The 20,033-nt window shown below is 35.0% G+C and overlaps 1 long non-coding RNA gene across 1 annotated transcript in view; it reads right to left on the bottom strand.

The window, feature by feature from the left end:
• Window positions 1-555: 555 nt before the first annotated feature.
• Window positions 556-20,033, bottom strand: part of LOC108365457 (uncharacterized) — a 44,663-nt gene continuing 25,185 nt past the window's right edge. Inside the window, exons 3-4 of the long non-coding RNA XR_001847932.1 lie at window positions 15,117-15,272; window positions 556-939 (exon numbers count right to left, since the gene is read on the bottom strand). This is a non-coding gene — a long non-coding RNA (uncharacterized LOC108365457). The remainder of the gene's footprint in view (window positions 940-15,116; window positions 15,273-20,033) is intronic.

Below are 20,033 nucleotides of genomic sequence, written 5' to 3'. Positions count from 1 at the left end.
ACTTACCAAATTATATTGTGGGTTAACATTTTATCCCTTTTCTAAAAACACTATAAATTTCACTGTTTGTTTATCCTCACTGTTGTTTACTACCCTACACCATAGATGCCACTAAGAGATCACGGGAATGATAATAAAAATCCCGTGAATTCTTCCAGTGCCATTAACTGTGCTGGGATTTTTCTATAGCATTCACTACACTTATACTATAATTTCACCAACATATGCATACATATCTTATTTACATACATGCATACGTGCTACTTCGATAATACTCACCTGTTAGCGGTGCACACAGCCACTGATTGCAAACTTCTTCGCCACACATCGTCAATCATTTACACACCAAGTTATATAGATGTTATATGTGTGATTGTGTGCGTATGTGCCACTGAACTGTCCCACGAAGTTTCGCACAGCAACCTGAGTAAAAACAGAAAAGAAAAAAACGCAAATTTGTGGTTACCAACAACAACGCCATTGAGGAAGTAGATAATTTCGTTTTTTTTATTTATTTATTCTTTTTATTATTTTTTTTTTGTTTATCTTTTTTTTTGTTAGGGGCGTGGGAACTAAATAGTCTGCGGTATTGTTGTCTTATAAGTATACTGAAATATCTTTAGTTGTGGCATTCATATGAACAGCCAACTGATTTTTTTTGTTATTGTCTTTTGCTTCGCTGATGATGAGAACTTCCAACCTTTACTTCCCATCTTTCGGAAAAAGCTATACATATATGTAGTTGCATGTTTTGCGGTTGTTGGCAGCAGTCGCCCAGTCAAAAACGCACCCTTCTTGAGAATCACTAGCATCGCTGTTGCTGGAGCTTCCATGGAAGTGTTTTTTTGTTCAACAAATATTTATGTAAATTCATTGCATTCCTTAGATAAGTTGAAGTGCATAAATGTACTTGGCATACTTTTGAATCATTTGTGCGTGCTGGAAAATAAATATAAAAATATAAATAAATATATAAATATAAATAAATATTTGGAAAATAGATATAAGTATTAAAGTGAGGTAAAGTTTTATTGTTGCTACTAGTGATGGCTTCCTTCCGGGTGAGAAGATAACTATGTATCTGTTGACATTAGTTTATATCCTAAAATTCAATATTCATTCCAAAAAAAGAGAGCGCACAGGTTGTCATTTAACTCTACCTCGGCTATGTCGGTTATATCCTCGAAGAATCCTTAACCCATGAACTTTCGTCTTCCTGTACAAAGTGCAGGGCATTCGCACAACAGGTGCCGCACAATTTCTGGCTCTTTCGCATTTCTGCAAATTCTGCAGAAGGCGTTATGGCGGATCCCCAAGCTCTCCGCGTGCCATCCGATGGCAACATCGCCTGTCAGCCGGCCCAAGGGTGCGGATAGGTCCCCTCTGCTCAGCGCGAGCAGATCCTTCGACCGCTTTTCGTCCCATTTTGGACACGTAAGCTTCGTATAGCTGCAAGTGGTGAGACTATCCCACCTGTCACTTGCTAGTTTAAGAGATAGGTCCCTTAGAGTGTGCTTGCAGGTAGCGAGCGGTATGCCTTAACCCTTCCATGCTTGATAAAGTGGAGCTGATGTGCCCTCCATCGCAAATTCGTCAACCGTTTGCTTGTCTGCTATGTTCCGATGCCCCTTTCCCCATACCAACTGAATAACATACTGGCCAGCCATCTCGTTTAGAGATCTGCGACTGTCCGCCACGGTTTTTAAACTGCATGTGACCGAGTCGAGTTCTTTAAATGCCGCCTGACTGTCTGATTAGATGAGGATATTTTTATATACCTGCTCTTGTACGTAGGTGTTCAACCGCCTCATTTATAGAAGCGAATTCAGAGTGAAAAACGCTAAAGTGGTTGGGTAAGCGGAATGATAGTAGTGAAGGTCAGACTTACTGCTCATTTATCCGTGTCCAGTAGAACTACGTTTTTAAGATTGTGGTGTGGCCATTCTGTACGTCTCTCTTACCTGGTTGTTCTCGCTGATTGTTTTCCACCAATTTCAATTAGCACAATATTGAGCAGCACGCATATGGAACCCGATAGAGTTGTCCATAGAGCCCCACAGACGCGGAGCATCGCAGTTCTTCGCGACTTTCGAAGTGCGTCAGTTGTGGATTTCCTGTTGAGACTTGGCCACCATACCAAGACCTTGTACAGTAGAGTTGTACCCAGTTCAGTCTAGTGTTCAGTACTACGCCTAGTTATTTCGCGGTCTCCCCGAGCTTCAAAATCTTGTTGCTTATGCCAGGAAGCTGAAGTGAGGGGATTTTGTACTTATTCTTAAAGAGAATCAAGCCAGTTTTGTCTGGATTAACTTCCAGGAATTTCTTCTTGGTCCATCTTTCAATTAACCTTGGTCTGTCCTGCATGATGTCGCACAGAGATAAAACAAGCGCGACTAATAAAAATTACTACTAAGTTGCCTTTCGTGGCAGAAGCTATAGAAACCGCTTAAGGCTTCTGTACTAAATTCTCCAGGAACTCAGTAAAGCAAAAACTCTTTTAAGCGCCTCTTGTAGTAAAGTACAACGCTTTTTAAATTTTATCTTTTTCTTGTCTTCTAGACGTTTATGTGTGTCAATCCAAGCGCCACTTGAGGCGTTTCCAGTTTAATTAATAACTGCCACTATATCACTTATTTGGGCCAGCAACATACAACTTAAATCATACTTACATATATACTAACATACATGCTTAAGTATGTATGTCCATGTATAAACTTGAATCCGCTTCGTACAGACATAAGCGTCATGGTCATCACTTGCGTTCTCATGCGCAGCGCGTCGTCAAGAATTTTTGTTGACATAAATGCTTACAAGCGCGGCGCGGCTGTTGTCACCAGCCAGCTCTGACTGCCATCACCGTCGCCAACGCCACCAACTACACCACACCACAGCCGCCACCAACACCGCGTGCAATAGCAATAACTATGCGCATTGACTACGCCACAATTGTGATAGGCGCCGCCAACCGCTGTTCACGCAGACTTGATCGACATAAAATGCGCGCAAACTTACATACATACTTACCTATATGTAACTATCTATAGTATATACATACATACATATGTGAGTATGTATGTAGCAGCAGCAATAATGCATCTTCACTCTAGTGACATCGTACTCGCAGAAGTGCCATCGCTGGTTATTGCAATGGCAGTGGATATGGTTGTTACTGTGGCGCCATTGTAACACACCATTTATGGGCTTTGGTATTGCCATTGAATGCGTCTGCCGTCTGAAGAAGTGACCGCAAGCTAGCAGTTACAAAGTGTGGCGTGTGAGGAGGAGGAGGAGGAGGAGGAGGAGGAGCAGTCGCAACAGCAGCAGAAGCAGCAGCATCAGAAACTAGAAGGCGGAGATGCATTGCCGCTACGTAGTTACGCCATATTTGGTTGCACCTTACCACCGATTTTATGTGTAACGGTGGGCGGTTAAGGATGAACAGCAGACGCTCTAGAAACAGTAAACTCAAGTTGAAGGCAGGAGTATTACCATTTATGTGGCATAGAAATTGAGTTAGCATTTTGTGGAGTAATTATATGTAGGCGTACCGGTTAATAGCGCGAAAAGCGTGGGTCCAAGTACTCAGAGCTTACGGTTAGTCGGCGATGAGTAATCCATATAATAGAAATAAACTGCAAGTTGTATAGGAAAACATTGTCAACGCGCTGGAAAACTGCTGGTGGTAGTCTACAAGTGGGTGATTCACTAATTGAATGGTTGGTGGAAAAGCTTTTACGAGTATGTGTGTATTGTTGTGTTGCTTTCATATACTTAGTTTGCTCATAAAATAATCCTAGTATTTAGGATTTTACAAGGTTTTCCATGGATTTAAAAAAAAATCAAATTTCATATAACATTTGCGATTTCATACCGCCTAAAATTTTACCGAAATACTTATATATAAATAAATAATTTAGTGCAAAAATTGTAAATGCATTTTCGTGTTACGTAAAGAGTATATTGACTTATCTTTTTGACTACGCCTATTAGAGATAACAAACTCAATTTTACTTTGTTCAGACTTATCTACTTATTTTTACCGTCACATTTTTTGTAGGAAATTGCTGTTAGGGTCACAGTCTTCACGAGATTATTTTTTATATCTTTCACAGACCTGCGTATAACCTTCACTACATGCGCTCTATGTTTTTCTCTATGACGAAACGAATTTTTTAAATGACTTTAAAATTACATGAATATGATTAATTCTAAAATATATTACAAAAATTCAGTGCAATATAGAATATCAGTATGGATATCATATAAAAGAGACAATTTTATAGAATTGGAAAAGATTAAATTTTCTGGTGTACAAGAACGAAAGGGTATTAAAAATCATATCCTTGAATACCCCTTAAAATGTTAAATATATATTTTTAAAAAAATATATATGTGTTAAGGAATAATATATACACAACTTCATCCTCGAAGCTCGTCCTTCTAACTTTATTATATTAAAAAAAAAATTAAATTGATTAAAAGGCATTTTTAATACCTATTTGTGCTTGTGAACCAAAAATCTTTACTTACTCTGCCACTGAGGTCCTCAGTATAAACCGCAAAAGGCTGTTCAGGTACCTTTTACATAAATGGATATTGGCTCAGCTACCCTTGGTGAAACAGTGCTTGAATTCTCTGACGGAGACAAAGATTTCAGGGTTACCCTGGACTAAGTCGGAATTCCCATCTAGACAAAACTCTTAGTAAAGCCACCCGAGCCAAGTGGGCTTCGCGATGACTTTTCGGTCAAACATAGAGTCTAAATTCCAATGCTAAATTCTGTTTGATTTTAACTTATACCTCCATAGTGTGATGGACAAAAACGCCAAAGGATGGCTCTTCCGTAGGTGAAAGGAGCAATGAGAACGTGTTCAACCGCAATTACAAAATTCTGACAGTACTCTTACAAACAAGACCCAGCACAAAGGTATTTTGGGAAAAATACCAGGTCTAGGAATGTGGGAGTGCCAAAGGTAGTCTGCTTTGGAAGGAAATTTCAGGTCAAAATTCCAGACCAAGATGTCTCGTCAAATGGTTTACCAGAACTGAATTCTTTCTATTACAATGGCTATTTGGTTCAAGGTCTTTCAGGCTGAGGTACTAGCAATATAAATAAATGCCCATCGTCTATAGTTGTGAGGCCGGAACCATTTAATGAACTCAGTGGGACCACCTCGAGGCTCATAATAGAATCGTGGGTAAACTCAGAACGCAGTAAGTATTGGGTAGGGCTGGGGGCCTTAGAGAGGCCAAACTCTTTGGTTATCATTGCGCTAGGAAAGATATACATACATCTTTTGAACGGAGCCGAGGAGAAGAGAGGAGACGTCGGAGCACATTATGTGTGATTGTCCGGTATTAGCCAGACTAAGACAGCAATGCTTAATTTCTTCCTCCTTTGAGGTTAGGAATTAGTCTAACAAGAAACTTTAAGTTTTTTTAAGGGCGGCCAATAATATCTTGGGTCGTCAAGGTTGGGAACAAAAAAAAAATCTTCTTGGTCGCGGTGTCTCTTCCTCTGTTACACCCAAAAAATTTGCATTTACATTTTACTTATTTGTTCACTGTCATGAGCATTTTGATTGCTTCCTATGTTTTGAAATTTTTGGGTTTTAGTCGTACGGTGTAGTCAGTACGAAAAAAATCTGTGAAACATAGCTTCAACATCTGCCGCACCAAAATTATTCTTGTCCAGTTATGTATATAAATATGAGCAGATTAAATTTAGCTGATATTTCCAAAATTATGTCCATTAAAGTAAATAAAGCACCTATCCCAACTTGCTCAACAGCTTATACATATCAAACAGCTAACGACAACGACTGACATTAATTGGTCACTAAAGTGGCAGTTTTTGTGTGTATTTCAAACGCATAATTTGCCACACACTAAACCAAATAGTAGCTGATGTTGTAGCTGGCGAGTCGGCATCAATCAAAATGCAAATTTGGACTGTCACAAGAGGCGAGTAATAAGTGTCAAACAACAAATGTTTGTTAGTTATTATAAATAAAAAAAAACATATGAAAACAAAAAAGCCAGTTGCGGAAAAAGCCGAATTATAAACTCGTGAAAATATAGATATGTACATACATACGTTGATATGTACATGAATATTTGTACAGAAATAGCTTTGTTTTTACAGAGAAATCTGTCCGAGCAGCTTTTGTTGAAAAACTTCAATGCGCGCGACACTTCCGCTGACTTCTTTGAAAATGAATAATTTTTTGCTAATTAAAAACTCATTTCATTTCACATCAGTGTAAAGGTAAGAGTAGCTTAAATATCGTTCTATTTTGCTTCTGTTGCCATAATTTTTTACACTTTATTTCATATTTTAAGCTAACTTCATTAGCCATAAAGCAGCAGCCACTAAGTACAAGCAGGTTTCGCAAAATTACCGCATCCTCTGCCAGCGCTGTACAGCCAACTGTCATTTGCAAATTTTTAACACATTTTTTTTTGTTTTGCTGCCTCCATTCATATTGTTGTTGTTGTTGTGTTGTATTATGTCAAGCGCGTTCAAAAGTTCAACATTCAAATTCGGACAATTTGTGTTTGCCTAATGATGTACATGAGTACGTAGCTGGCCACGGATGACAGTTACAAAGCCAACAACCAACATAACTGCAATTCAAGCAATTCATACACATTGCACTACCATATTAAAAGAGAATAAATACAAAAAAGAAAACATTGTCAACAAAAAAAAAAATTTTAAATTACATAACAAACATTGCCAATGGCGAGAGCTTTCCCAGGCAGTCGCCGCTAGATTCACAGCACCTGTGCGCGATAATTTAACTGTTCAAATGTGGCGAGTGTGTGTGCGGCAATTAAAAATAAGCACAAAAAAAAACAAATTAATACACCGTTCTGGTTGCCAACAACAGTCTACAACATAAAATTATGCAAATGAGTCGGTTGAATCTGCGCAACGTACTCCGTAGCTGCTACCGCACGTCTCCATTGTTGGCTACTGTCCGCATCCGGCAGCATCATCTTCATAATGCGTACATTAGGAATGTTAATCCCGGGATCCCGGCATTTTTTTAAGTCTCGAAAATCCCGGGATTCTTGGCAAATAATTTTTTTGTAATTTGCACTGATGACAATAATAGAAACTCCGTTTTTCGACCAGTATTGGCTATATTTATTTTTTCGAAATTAAATTTGTTTTTATGAATGTCTAGCTCATTATACATACAACACCGTGCGAAACCATGGGCCAAATATATCTAGTAAAATTTCGTTTTTAGTTTTTCACTCTGACGTCAGTAATTCAAAAGATTTAAAAAATTCTGTGAAATGTGAGAAGTATGGGTATCAAATAAAACAGTAAATTCTTTAGCATTTAAAATTTGGGTGCATAAGCACTGGTAAGTATTGAAAATCTCTTTTTAAAATTTTATTCTTGAAATTTCGCAATATTGGTTTTTGAAAAAATTATAGGTTAAGGACTTGTATAAACTCGATAACATTCACGAATTTCGTCCTTCTAACTTTATCAGCTTAAAGAATTTCCTATTTAGCCTTGTGAATCCAAAAAAAAAAAATATTTTTTTTTAAATTCTAAAAAAGATTTCTCTTGCATTTAGTAACCATACCATACCACACCATACCAATCTAAATACATTGCATTAAATTTTTTAAATAATTTTTGGAATTAACTATATCTAGAAATATATATATATATATATATATATATATATATATATATATATATATATATATATATATAGAAATTAAAAAGTCCTTTAAAATAAATCCTGACATCAAAAACAAAAAAATAAAAACGCCACTTCAAATTAAAAAGCAGGTTTCAACCCCATTTATTTATTATTTATTTTATGGTAGAAGAGCTTCTCAAATAATATAGAAGCAATTTTTTCGATTTAAGTTGTTGAAAAGTAATGAACCTCCAAATCCCGGGACATAACGACATCTCGAAAATCCTGGGTACGTAAAAAGCGAAAAAATTAACATCCCTAACATACATACATACTCGTACATCTGTATAGTCAACATAGGCTTGTGTACATACATACATATGATAGCTGTGTTTTGACGGCCAGTTGCTTGTGCGTTCGCACCACTCCATTACATTTACCTCTGTTTTACGATTAAATGCGTTTATAGCGCCGCACATCATTAGCGTTTTGATTGAGGGGACACTTTGAATGGTCAATGCAATGCACTCAGCTCGCTTGTAACGTCTCGCCGCATAGTCGTTGCCAACCCAGCTCAAGGCATTCGATTAAAGCCACACTTGAGGGGATGTTTCTTAAAAGTGTCATTTTCGAAATTTAAGTGGCAATTTTACTAATTTTTATGATACTCAGACACAATTACAGCGAACATTAAATGGTGTGATTATATGATTGTGTTTCTCTGTTTATATGCTTTGTTTAGCTTCTTACTTAGTTTCAATGTGAGCGCGAAGCGGGCGATTAGAGTGGTTGTATGAATATAAAATTAAATGTGTTGAGGTCGAGCTTGTTGCTAAGCAAGCGAATTTTGTATGGTGCCAGAATTCATAGATTTAAATTGTTAATGTAATTATTGTTTATAAAATAAATGTTTTGTACCGAAGTAAGGTTTTGTTGTGGACTTCATAGTATTCCACCTGTGCCACCTACCCTATTAATCCATATTTAATATTACACTGTCATCGAATTTTGAGCCAATTTTGAAACTCCAAGCGTCTTGCTCATCGGGAATTAAAACTTAATAAAAGCTTGTAAATAAAACTGGAAGAGATCGGCGCACTGTCGCTACCACATTAGGAGATGGAAATCGTAAATATTATTCCGTTTTCCTGGCGCGTGTGGTTCTAGAAAAGGACGGAAGGGAGGCTCTTATCCAGGTATATTCTCTTGGTATCGAAGTGAAGGGTTCATAGCATGTCCTCCTTTTTGTACCTTCTGTGTCAAAAATAGTAACTTAATCCCCGATCTCCGCACTAATAACAAGCTCTTTTCAAGAAGTTGGGCAGGGAGACATTGAGTTCATCCACGAACCCAAGTGATCGGTGCGACGCTTTCAACCAAACTTGTTTCCTAGCAAAAGCTGCATTAACTCTGGTTGAACTCCAAGCCTGGCAGAAAACAGATGAGAGAATCCTTCAAGCTAGTGAAATATGCGGACTCTTACGAGTCTTTTTACATGCGCAGAGATCTGCTGATGATCTGCATAAAATCTATACCTAAAGAAAAAAAGCTAAGAGAAGAAGTTCCGTAGTGGCATTCAGAGCTCTAACAACGCTAACACATCTAACATAAATGGAAGAAGCATTGTGAAAAATTGTGTAATACTAGCGCCGCGTTACTGTGTGATGCTTCATGCAAATTGTGTGTGGATGAGAATTTTTTATTGTTCCTCGGCGCAATTTAGAGATGACAGACAGGGGGTCATACTGTCGCCAGTACTCTGGTAGCTGATGGATAAAATATGCTTACGAAAATGGAAGAAAAGGCTTTGAGCCTACTTAGATGGCGTCTCTTTGTGAGACAAGCACTGCGGGTTAGGATTTAATATCAGCACAGAAAAGACAGTACCTTTTACTGGGAAATATAAGATGAATAACGCATTTAAAAAAGAATTAGAGTTGGTATATAGGCTGATTTTAATAGGCATAACAGCGCAACAAAAAACCACGTCGATGGTAACATCTGCCGTCGTCCAACCTGACGGTAAACTGCCACAAAGTTTAATGACAAAAGGAATTTTGTTTGTACATCGTACGGTTTCAGTGAAACCTTCTAGAGCTGTAGTTTGGGATGAATATTAGTGCTACATGCGGTTGGCTAATTTGGTTCATTTTCGTACAGATGAGTCTTCAACCGAAAGGAAGTACGCGGAATAGAAAGCTAAACTACAGTCGCTTAGGCATCCGAAGTATTGTAGCATTTTGCAGACTTCGGATTTTAGGCATACAAAAGGCAATGAAACTATTGAGTATTAACCATGTTAATGGCCAACTGGTGCTCTTCACAAAAGGGAAAAAGACAGAAACGTCAAGCAATTAAGCGGGACGACCTGTAAGTGATTTTACAAAGCAGAAAAGGTGTTTACGAAAATAAAGTGCATACGTCAGCATTAAATTTGTAGGCAGCTTGCAAAAGGGAGCACTTTGCCAATGTTTTTTCCTAGATCCAGGAATAAGCTTACAGCTTTGGTCGTTGGCCTTTTTCTCTCTCTTGACTTTCAAAATGAACTTATTATAAAAAAAAGCTCCTTAACTCAAAATTTAAAGATAAATAGAAAACGGCAAATAAAGGCTTTGAAATGGGCTCCGAGCTCAGCAAGAATGTTAGCAAGTGTAGGAATACCTACATACACAGATTTATGTACATATCTAAAAAGACGAAGAAGCCTTCAACTAATAACATTTCATTTTTGAGGCTCAGCCAGCCTGAAAGTGTCATTTAAAATAGTTAGCCCCTCCCCACTCAATTCGAAAACCGAAAAGCGCGATAAAAATTGCCTCGGCAAACATTCGAACGAAAGACTTTTGACACGAACTTCTCTAAAGCGCCGCGTCAGAAAGAGCGTCAAATTGCTTCTTCACTATTGCACGTGTTTCACGTTGTCATTTTATCTCACTTTTTATTTGTTATCTACAAATTTGACACATAATTGTGAACTTTCTGCTACGCTTATTCGCTACATTTATACGAGTATTTGAAATTAGGAATACCGCACGCAGCACGGGCAGGCATTGCTTCACTTACTTTTTTTTCTTGTTATTACAGTTACACAAATACTACTATATATGCCTCAATAAGAAATATATATATATATGTAAAACTAACACACAGCAATCAGCTGAACAGGCAATTCTAAGAGAAACTCAAAACAAATCAACACCAACAAAACGAAAAACAAAAACACTCAAGCGTCACAGCAACTACACGAATTGTAAGCCGATTTGTCTTTTGTTCGCCCGCCAACCTGCTGTGCATCAATAATTGCCAATAATAGTCAAAAATTACGGGCAATAGATTCAAGTTTGCTTTGCTTGTTTCTTCAAAAGCATTTTTCATTCACGCTTAGTCAGTTCGTTAAATGGCAAAATAACAAAAGCAACACAAGTTCAATGTGTCTGCGTCACGCACTTTTACTCGACTTTAAAGAAAAAGCGTGTAAATGGGTGTATGTGTGCGTATGTTAATCGGTGTGCGGACGTGTTTTGACTGCCAAGGAAATGTAATTGGTTCAAAAGCTCATAAAACTGTGATGTAGTGTGTCTGCCGGCACGTTTCTGGACTCGCAAAACAAAGTGTGAGCAATTAAAATGAACGCTTCTGCCCTGAATAATAAAATGTATTTACTCTTGTTGAGAAAAAGACAGGTATTGATGAAAAAAAAAATGTCTCAAAGAAGTAGTCAAAATAATTTTAAAAATTATAAAATGGCGCAAAGAGAGTTTCTTTTAAATATTTTAATTTTAATGGCGTCTTTCGGCGCGTTTGTTTCTATTTTTTTCCAATTTTTTGCATGACGTCACTATTCACTTTCCACTATTTATTGTATACATGTTTGTTTTTGCCTTTTATTTACGTATTCTGTTTGAGAATCAGTGTGATACAAATAACGTCTCATATTTTTTTGAACGCTTATTTTATTGAACCAACTTTATTGGCATTGAATTCGGCTATAAATAATAAACTTGCTGTATTGTGCAAACGCAATAGCAATTAAATTGTAAGCTATAAATGTAATTGCGCATTACTGCAGTTATAAAACCATATAACTACTACTCAGAGGCCACCTTAAGACAGTGATTTTTTGCTTACTGCTTTACCAATGTAATAAAATAATTTTGATAATATTTACATTGATTGAAGTTGATAAATACAATTCGAATAAAAAATGACACTGAAGATGGCACAACACAGAAACCGGTTTGTCTCCAAACCAAATTGTCAAGCGATGACGGAAAATCGTTCTATAATAGATCATACTCCTACGCTGTCGGAAGCAACAACAACGAAAATGTGAATTGATAAAATATATTTCAGTGTTAAAAAGTTAAATAGTGGTCTATTCATACAAATCTTATTAAGTATGCGTCCGGTTTGTGGATCATAGCCGACTTTTTAAAGTACATTTTGTATTAAGTATTAACCAACAGAAGCAGTGAATTTGGAAGAGTCCGTGGTGTTGAACCTACGCAATTCCTTTGAACCATTTACCATGACGAAGATAACCCTCTCTGATAGCCGGGTGGCAATCTTCGCACTGGAAGTACAGGAAGTCACCAAAAAATTAAAAAAAAAATTAAAAATATTTCTTAATCAAAGACTTCCCAAATAAATTAAACTTTTCAAATAGGTAGCAACCTTCTTCAAAAATATTTTCAGCAGTAAACTTTTCAAACGTCTTAAGTTTGATATTCATATTCAATTAAATTTTTCAAACAGCTGGCAACCCTCCTTAAAAACATTTTCAGCTGTAAGGCTCCTTAAACTTCGCTTTTTCGATAACCATATTGCAATATTAACATTAACTTATCCATTTACTAAAACTGAAATTTTCCAAATGGTGGCTATTTTTCCCAAAAACATTTTTGGCTGCAGCGTTCTTAAATCTATTAACTTTTATACCTCTGATGTAAAATTTAATTTATCTTATTAACTTAATTAAACCACAAATTTCAAACAGGTGGCAACCCACCATACAAAGAATTTCGGCTGTAAGCCTTCCTAAGTCTATCTCATCAATTTACTTGAAGTAAAATTTTCAAAGAGGGGAAATTTTTTAAGTTGTTTCTTTTTAAACTAACCGGGTTTTATATCGAGCAAACCAAAAAAAAAATATACTTAAATCAAGCCAGTCAAGCTGCTTTCGAGGTTTTTGCCTGCAGAACAAACGAATTTATTTATACACAGGTTTTATGTCCTATACCTTTCAATTGATTTGAGCGATTGCCCTGACTGTTTCTGTATACTTCCTTTAAAATTTTACTTAAGTCAGTCCAGACTTACAAAAATTGGCAATAAAAAAAAATTATTATATATACATACATACGTATATAGGTTTAGTTATATATTTTTTTCTTTACTGTTGAATGAATTGGGAAAATGGATTTTAAAATTAACAAAAAAATCCATGTGCGAAAAAAATCTTAAAAGCCGCAAAACTTGCTTATTTTTGGACAATTTAATTTAAATTGACAAAAAAAAGCTTGCGTGCTGAAGAATTTTCCTGGCCAGATTCATTTTTAGTGCAAAAAAAAATCTTACAGAATCACTGCTAGCCGCTCTTGAAACTAGAAGGAAATTAGATTAGATTAGTGTAATTAATGAGTATGACTTGTCTGAACATTTTGACTGATATAAATAGAACCTAAATATTTGGTTACCATGTATTTGAAACTTAAAGAGCAATACAAAACATACTATTTATTGTATAAAAAGTTTAACTAAAAATTAATAATTTATTAATTTTTTTTCAATTGTCTGCATTATAGTTGTAATGCGGACACATACTGACCCACATTTTCTGGCTAATTTTATGCAGACTTGATGATCAGTGCAGCACCACATAGAAGATCTGCAAGCGCGCCAACCAATGAACGAGCGAGTTGCCGCATGCATACAAATTAGTTTTTGCTCGAGATGAAATGAAGAGAATCCATTTTTAAGCAAACCACGCACGTACACGCCACAAAGCCAACAACAAATAATGGCATGCATACATACATATGTTTGAATATGTGTATACCTATAGTTATATATATAAATACATAGTTGTATACAATATTAGCGCATGTACAGTTAACTACTCACACAGATAACGCAGATCGAATTTCTACGAGCTTACAATTGTCAATGAAATTTATAACATGCAACAGCTGCGGCTACTGTAGCAATTTGCGAATATAATACAATGTATGCGTGCTGCAGGCGATTTACAAAAACGCAGACGGCTTGCAATAACAATTGAAATTACAATTTTCCTCTTGAAATATTGCACGCATGCAAGCGACTACATAGCAATTGTAACTGATCCGTACATCAACTCATAAACATAATGTGCAATGGTGCAGCTATATAGAAACACAACAACAACAACAACAAGAAAAAACAACTACCAAAGGAAAAGTCAAGAAATCAATTCGCCAAATATGTATGTATGTATGTATATACAATCTTATGTACAACGGCCTACATATATTGACGTACTGCTGCATTGACTGCATGCCAAGCATCACTGGCCATCTGTGGCTCTGTCTGCTCAACTGACTCGTGCCACAATCTGCGCGAATGCTATGTATGCTCATTATTATTTTTATTATTAGTGCATGACAGGATACAAAGAAGCGCACAAGCACACAAACGTTACAGTTGTAAACGATCGATCGACGTACAGACTGAAGCGACTTACTTGCTAAGCCAAAGGGAGGGCGGGGAGTAGCATCTACTAACAAAATCTGCAAAAACTACGAAAAACGGCAGCAGCAGCAGCAACAGCAGAAGTTGGTAGCAACGGCAGCAGTGCGACTGCTTGTTCAACAGTTCTGCTTAGTTACTTTGGCTGTTGGTCGCTTGCTTGGCGTCATGTTTCACAAAAACGTGCCACAATGATGCGTGATCGAACTGCCAATTGGCAGTGAAGATGTTTTGATTTTATGAAAGTCAGCATTCGCAATGCGTAGCCGAGTTGTGTTTGTTTGAGTTTTTTTGTTTTTTAATATATAAATTCAGTATATAAATAATTAACTGTAATAAATAAAGCGAGAACAATAAATGAGCTGTGAAAGATGTTGTACATCAGGTATATAAGAAAATATTGTGTGTGTATATCAATGTATTATTGTTGCTTTGCTTAGTCAATTTACGGTAATGCGGCCGCTGAGAAAGTTACATTCAAAGGACTCTAATCCTGCTATGGTAATATTTATATATTGACGTATTTAGGTCCAAATAAATATTTGTAGTATGTCCTGGGCTCAATAAAATTCTCTTTATACCGTAAACTCAGAGCAGAGCCTAATTTGCTTATTCACGCAAGGAACTAAAATTTGACTTGCTTTTACTTTAAACAGACATTTTATATACTCGCATTACCAAATTTCAAACAAATGAATCATTTCAACCTCCAGTACTTACTTGCAATTGGAATATGCTGGCATTACGAATACTTTTGTTCCTACAACACTGCATTGTTTATAACTTTTGCTTCGATGACTGTGGAGTACTCCTTAATTATTTACACAGTTTCTTCTGCAGCTTCTCGTAGCAGTGGGTTTTATATTGAAATTTTATCTGAAAGAAATACAAACAAAGAGTGAAATTAGAGTTGTGCAGATACGCATTTAACATTATCTTAAGATGACAATTAGACAGGCTTTCAGGCAGCAGCAACCACCACTTCCTCAGTTCACTCACAAATATGTATGAATATTCTTAACAAAAATTGTCAAACCAACTAATGCACTACGGGTAATTAATCAATTTATGTGGCCAAAAGTCGCTTTTCATATTTACAAATAAAAACTTTTTATCCTTGATATTTGATAAAGAAAATTTCAAACCAAATGACAGTACCTTTTGTTTTTGACTATTAAAGACATGCAAAATGAAGAGTGTTGAGTTCAATCAGTCCATTTCATGTTACAATTTTTTACGTTTTCTGAGAAATAGCTGTTTTTGTAGGTACTATTGTTTATTTAATATAAATATATAGAAAAAAAACTTAATTCAAATTTGTTTAATAAAACCGCAAGTTAAAAAGCGACCGCTTTTGACCCATCGGTCATCAGGGGTTAATACGTTTTTTTTCCTGCAAAAATGTGGGAAATCGTATACCAATAACTAGAAAAATCATGTTCTTTTAAATATTGTACTTGTTTGATCATAAATAATTTTGGCAACAAAAATAGGTCAAGTTACCCATAGTGCAATGCTTGGAATCGGCCATTTATGATTTCGATGAGTTTTGGTCAGAACTTTTCTTTTAACATATAACCAAGTGAAATTAAAATTAGAAACATTTTCGGAAACTAATATTTTACATCTTCCCGGATTTCGGAAGTTTATTTTTTTAATACCTGAAAAACTGGTATAATTGCAAAAATGGTGTTCAATAAACTAAGAAATTACTGAATTTTGATAAATTTTTTGCTGAATATTTTCTATAATACCATTAAAAAGATGCCAAAATTTTCAGGAAGGTGCTTTTTAAGATATTAATTTTTGATCTTGAAAAAAAAAAGATTTTCAACTCCGAGTAAATATATAGTTAAATTAAATAAAAAATTTTTAACAAAATTTAATTGATAGTTTCCAAAAAAACAGGATCAAAGTTCAAAACCTCATCTTAAAAACACCTGGAAAATTTAAGATCAGTTGAAGGTACATATTGTGTAAAAAAATTAAGCAACACATTTTCTGTAAAATTATTCTTCTACCATTTTTTAATTTTGAAATTCTGTAAATTTTTTGTTTGTAGCCCTAAGTATTAGCTTGAAAATGAGACCACAACCATTTTGTATTTACATTTAATTTAATAGTTTTTGGGGTATTCACAAAGTATATGGAAATTGTCAGAGAACGAAAAATAGTTTTCGATTTAAATTTCTGGTGGAACCGATTATAAGTAATAATTATTTAATGTTTAAAATTTCAAAGATTAATTGAGCTAAGATATAACAAAATCCTTTTGGAACCTGACTACCACGTACGTAATAGCTTAAACAGAGGGCAGGGTTGATCCGGATCAACTCGGGAATTAACTGCAGTTGATCCGGATTTAGTCCCAGTTAATCCCGATCAACGCTGCCGTCTGTTTAAGCATTTACGAATAGTCTCTAAGTATGACAATTACAGATATTTCATTTTTCACCTCATTTTGTTTGCACTATATTCTTGACCTTTGCGTACATAATTATGTACATACGTATGTATAAAGTTAGATAAAACTACAAGTATTAAGCGATTCACTTATGTATGTAAAAAGCATACTAGTATTTACCGCAATAATAAGCTACTAGCAAATAGCGAACTCTGACGCACTCACATTCAATTGATTATTGTTGATTGTTTCGTAGCCACAACTAACAAGCGTAATCAAACAATCAGCTAATACAAAGAAAAAACAATTAACTCGTTACCTTCATATACATTCGAAACAAAATTGAGCTAACGTTCGTACTAAAAACTTAGTAACAAGACCTAAAATACGAGTACATAGCTGACGAGAGTGCAAACAAAAATCGTGACTAATTTTCTCGATATCATGACTTTCTCAATAACACAAATAATTATAAAAACAATACAAACGAGAAAAAAAAACAACTTAAACTTAAATACGAAAAAGTGAAATGGACATAACATAGGACTGCTTATTGCAAGTCTCAGCCGAACTGCGCACTTGCTCGCAAATTTCGAGCGTACATAGTCTGAATAATAGTGCGGACGAAAAAAAAAAGATAGCAAAAAATCAATTTTAAATCTCAAGCAGTTTTCATGTACTAACATTTAACAGTTTTTTTGTTTTTTACAGGGCGAGCATACTCACTAACAGGTAAATGGGCATCAAAACTACAGCCCGAATAGACAAGGGTCAATTTTAAATTTGTAGCTGTCCAAACTAATTTGTTGTTACTTTGCTCTTTGGCTTTTGTACAACTTGTTGGACAAGTTTTGTTCGCATTTACTTTAATGTATTTTTTTTTTAATTTGCTTTTTACGTTTGTTGTTGCTGTTTTGCTACAATTACGACAGAGCAGCATTTTAGAAGTAAAAGTGCTAAGCTGGAAAAAGTAGTAAGCGTGTATAGCAAAATTATTTGTGAAAATCTATTTTTATTATTTTAGAAAGAAATACGCAAAAGCACTACATAGCAGAGCGAAACACTTCACCAACTAAATACATACATATATGCAGCCGTCTACTCAGTCAATTAGCTAGTCTGTCGCCTATTTGACTATTCACTCAGCCGTGTTTTTATTCGTTTATTTCCTTTTTCTTCAAACAATCACTTAAATTAATGCGAGAAGCGTGTGATCTTTTTAGTTTAATATTTTTCCATTTCGCCTTTCACACCATACGCTCGCGTACGTCGATGTGTGGCCTTCCAATTAACCCAAGCCATCTTATCGTTGCTTTTACATAGGTTCCCAGCGAATTAATTGAAAAGTCATGAAGCACCTGTGCGAAAGGTTAAAACTAAAGCTATGTAGTTGCACTGCTCAGATTAACTATAACTATAAAATAAATTCGGTTTTAAGGCTTCTGCTGTCTGTTGCCCGTAGGTTTTCCCCTGTAAGTGCTAATGAAGTTTGCTGCTTAAGTCTTTGGTTTCTCAATTTCAACAAACACGTGACGTGTGTTTTGCTTAGTTGAATTTAATGAAGCCTAATTAAAAACTCATGAAATGTAATTCTTATAACAGCAAGAGTGAGAGCTATATATTTTAATTTTAGAATTTTTATTTAATTTTTATTTAGTTTCATAAACACTTATGATTACTTTTAAGATATGGTTTTGCAAAAGCTCGTACTAATCAGTATAAGTGAAGGCAATTCGATCTCTGTATCTTCTTACTATCTTCTTAGTAATAGATAAAATCATAGAGAGGCTATTGGAGCCAATCGGTTTTTCCCCACTACTATCGCGCAGACAGCTCTCTCTAAGGGGTGGTACTACTTGAAAGTCTAGACGTAAGCAAAGCGTTCAATATTGCAGAGCCGACAAATATGTATAATAGAGGCACTGAAGAAACATTTTCAAATTCCTCTAAATTCCAAATTCTAAAGCTAAGCATAGTAGCGTCAGATGCCACTTATTTCGTGATATACGCGAATTAAAAACTACTATGTCCGAAGTAGAACTAATGGCAAAGGAATTTTAGTTTCCACCAGCGAAAGTTAATTTAAGTGGGCCTAGAGAATGGCATTCACGACGCAGAATTCAGAATTCAGAAAATACAAAATGGCGGATCGGAAATCCACTTAAAGATGAATGCATATCAGACGACGCAGAGCACTCCTCCTTAGAATGCTCGCGACAGCGGAATGAGCGGCGGAACGTTAACAAAGTATATTGCAGGTCCAAACAGAAAAGATATTGTAAAAAAAAACACTGGCTAGTGAAGAAAACTGGCTAGTAACAAACAACTTCTAAGAAATTGTGGTCCGCGCAAAAAAGCGGGTTCTAAACGCAGTTGCAGTTATTGCCAAGTATGGAACGCCAACCCGCATCATAACGGGTAGAGGTCCGACGGTGGACGGTTCCTAACTTGTGGGAGGGGAAGAGGGTCACACATAACAAATTTTCTCATATACTTTAATGACCCTTTATTATTTAATTTTATTTAATTATTTTTATTTGATATTTTATTTGCTTTTTTGTTTATTTATTTTGTTTAGTTTTGTTGAAATTTTCTGTATAATTTGTTTAATAAAGTTTTTAACTTTTATTTAATTATATTTTACATATTTTAGTCTACATTGTTTTCTTTTAAAATATTCTATTTTTCTATTTAATCCTATTTATAATTTAATCCTTTTTATTTTAATTGTATGTAATTTCTTTTTATTTTGCCTTTTTTTCACTGCTTCATTTATTCTTTATTTTATTTGTTCATTTTTGTTTTAGAATTTGGTTTTCTTAATTTAGTAGCGTTATTTTTCTTCTCATTTTATATATTTCAATTGGCATTGTTTTACTATAATTTTAATTTATGGTTTTTTGCTTTATTTCCTTGTTAAAATTATTTTTTATTGTGTTTCACTTTATTCCATTTTTGATAACTTAATTAAATGTTTTAGCTTTTCTATACTTTTTTTGTGTCTTCTTTATTTTCTTTTATTAAGTTTTAGTTTTTTTATATTATTTTATTAACTGTTAGTTTATTTATTTTTTTTTGTATTTTATAATTTATTTGTATTACTTTTTATTTTATTTTATTTTATTTTATTTTATTTTATTTTAATTTATTTAATTTAATTTAATTTAATTTAATTTAATTTTACTTTACTTTACTTTACTTTACTTTACTTTACTTTACTTTACTTTACTTTA

Source organism: Rhagoletis zephyria, unplaced genomic scaffold (genome assembly GCF_001687245.7).
Source record: "Rhagoletis zephyria isolate East Lansing unplaced genomic scaffold, Rhagoletis_zephyria_1.1 Rzeph_scaffold_01878, whole genome shotgun sequence".
NCBI lineage: Eukaryota > Metazoa > Arthropoda > Insecta > Diptera > Tephritidae > Rhagoletis > Rhagoletis zephyria.
The sequence above is the reverse complement of the archived record's forward strand: the minus strand, read 5'-3'. Positions and strand labels throughout refer to the sequence as shown.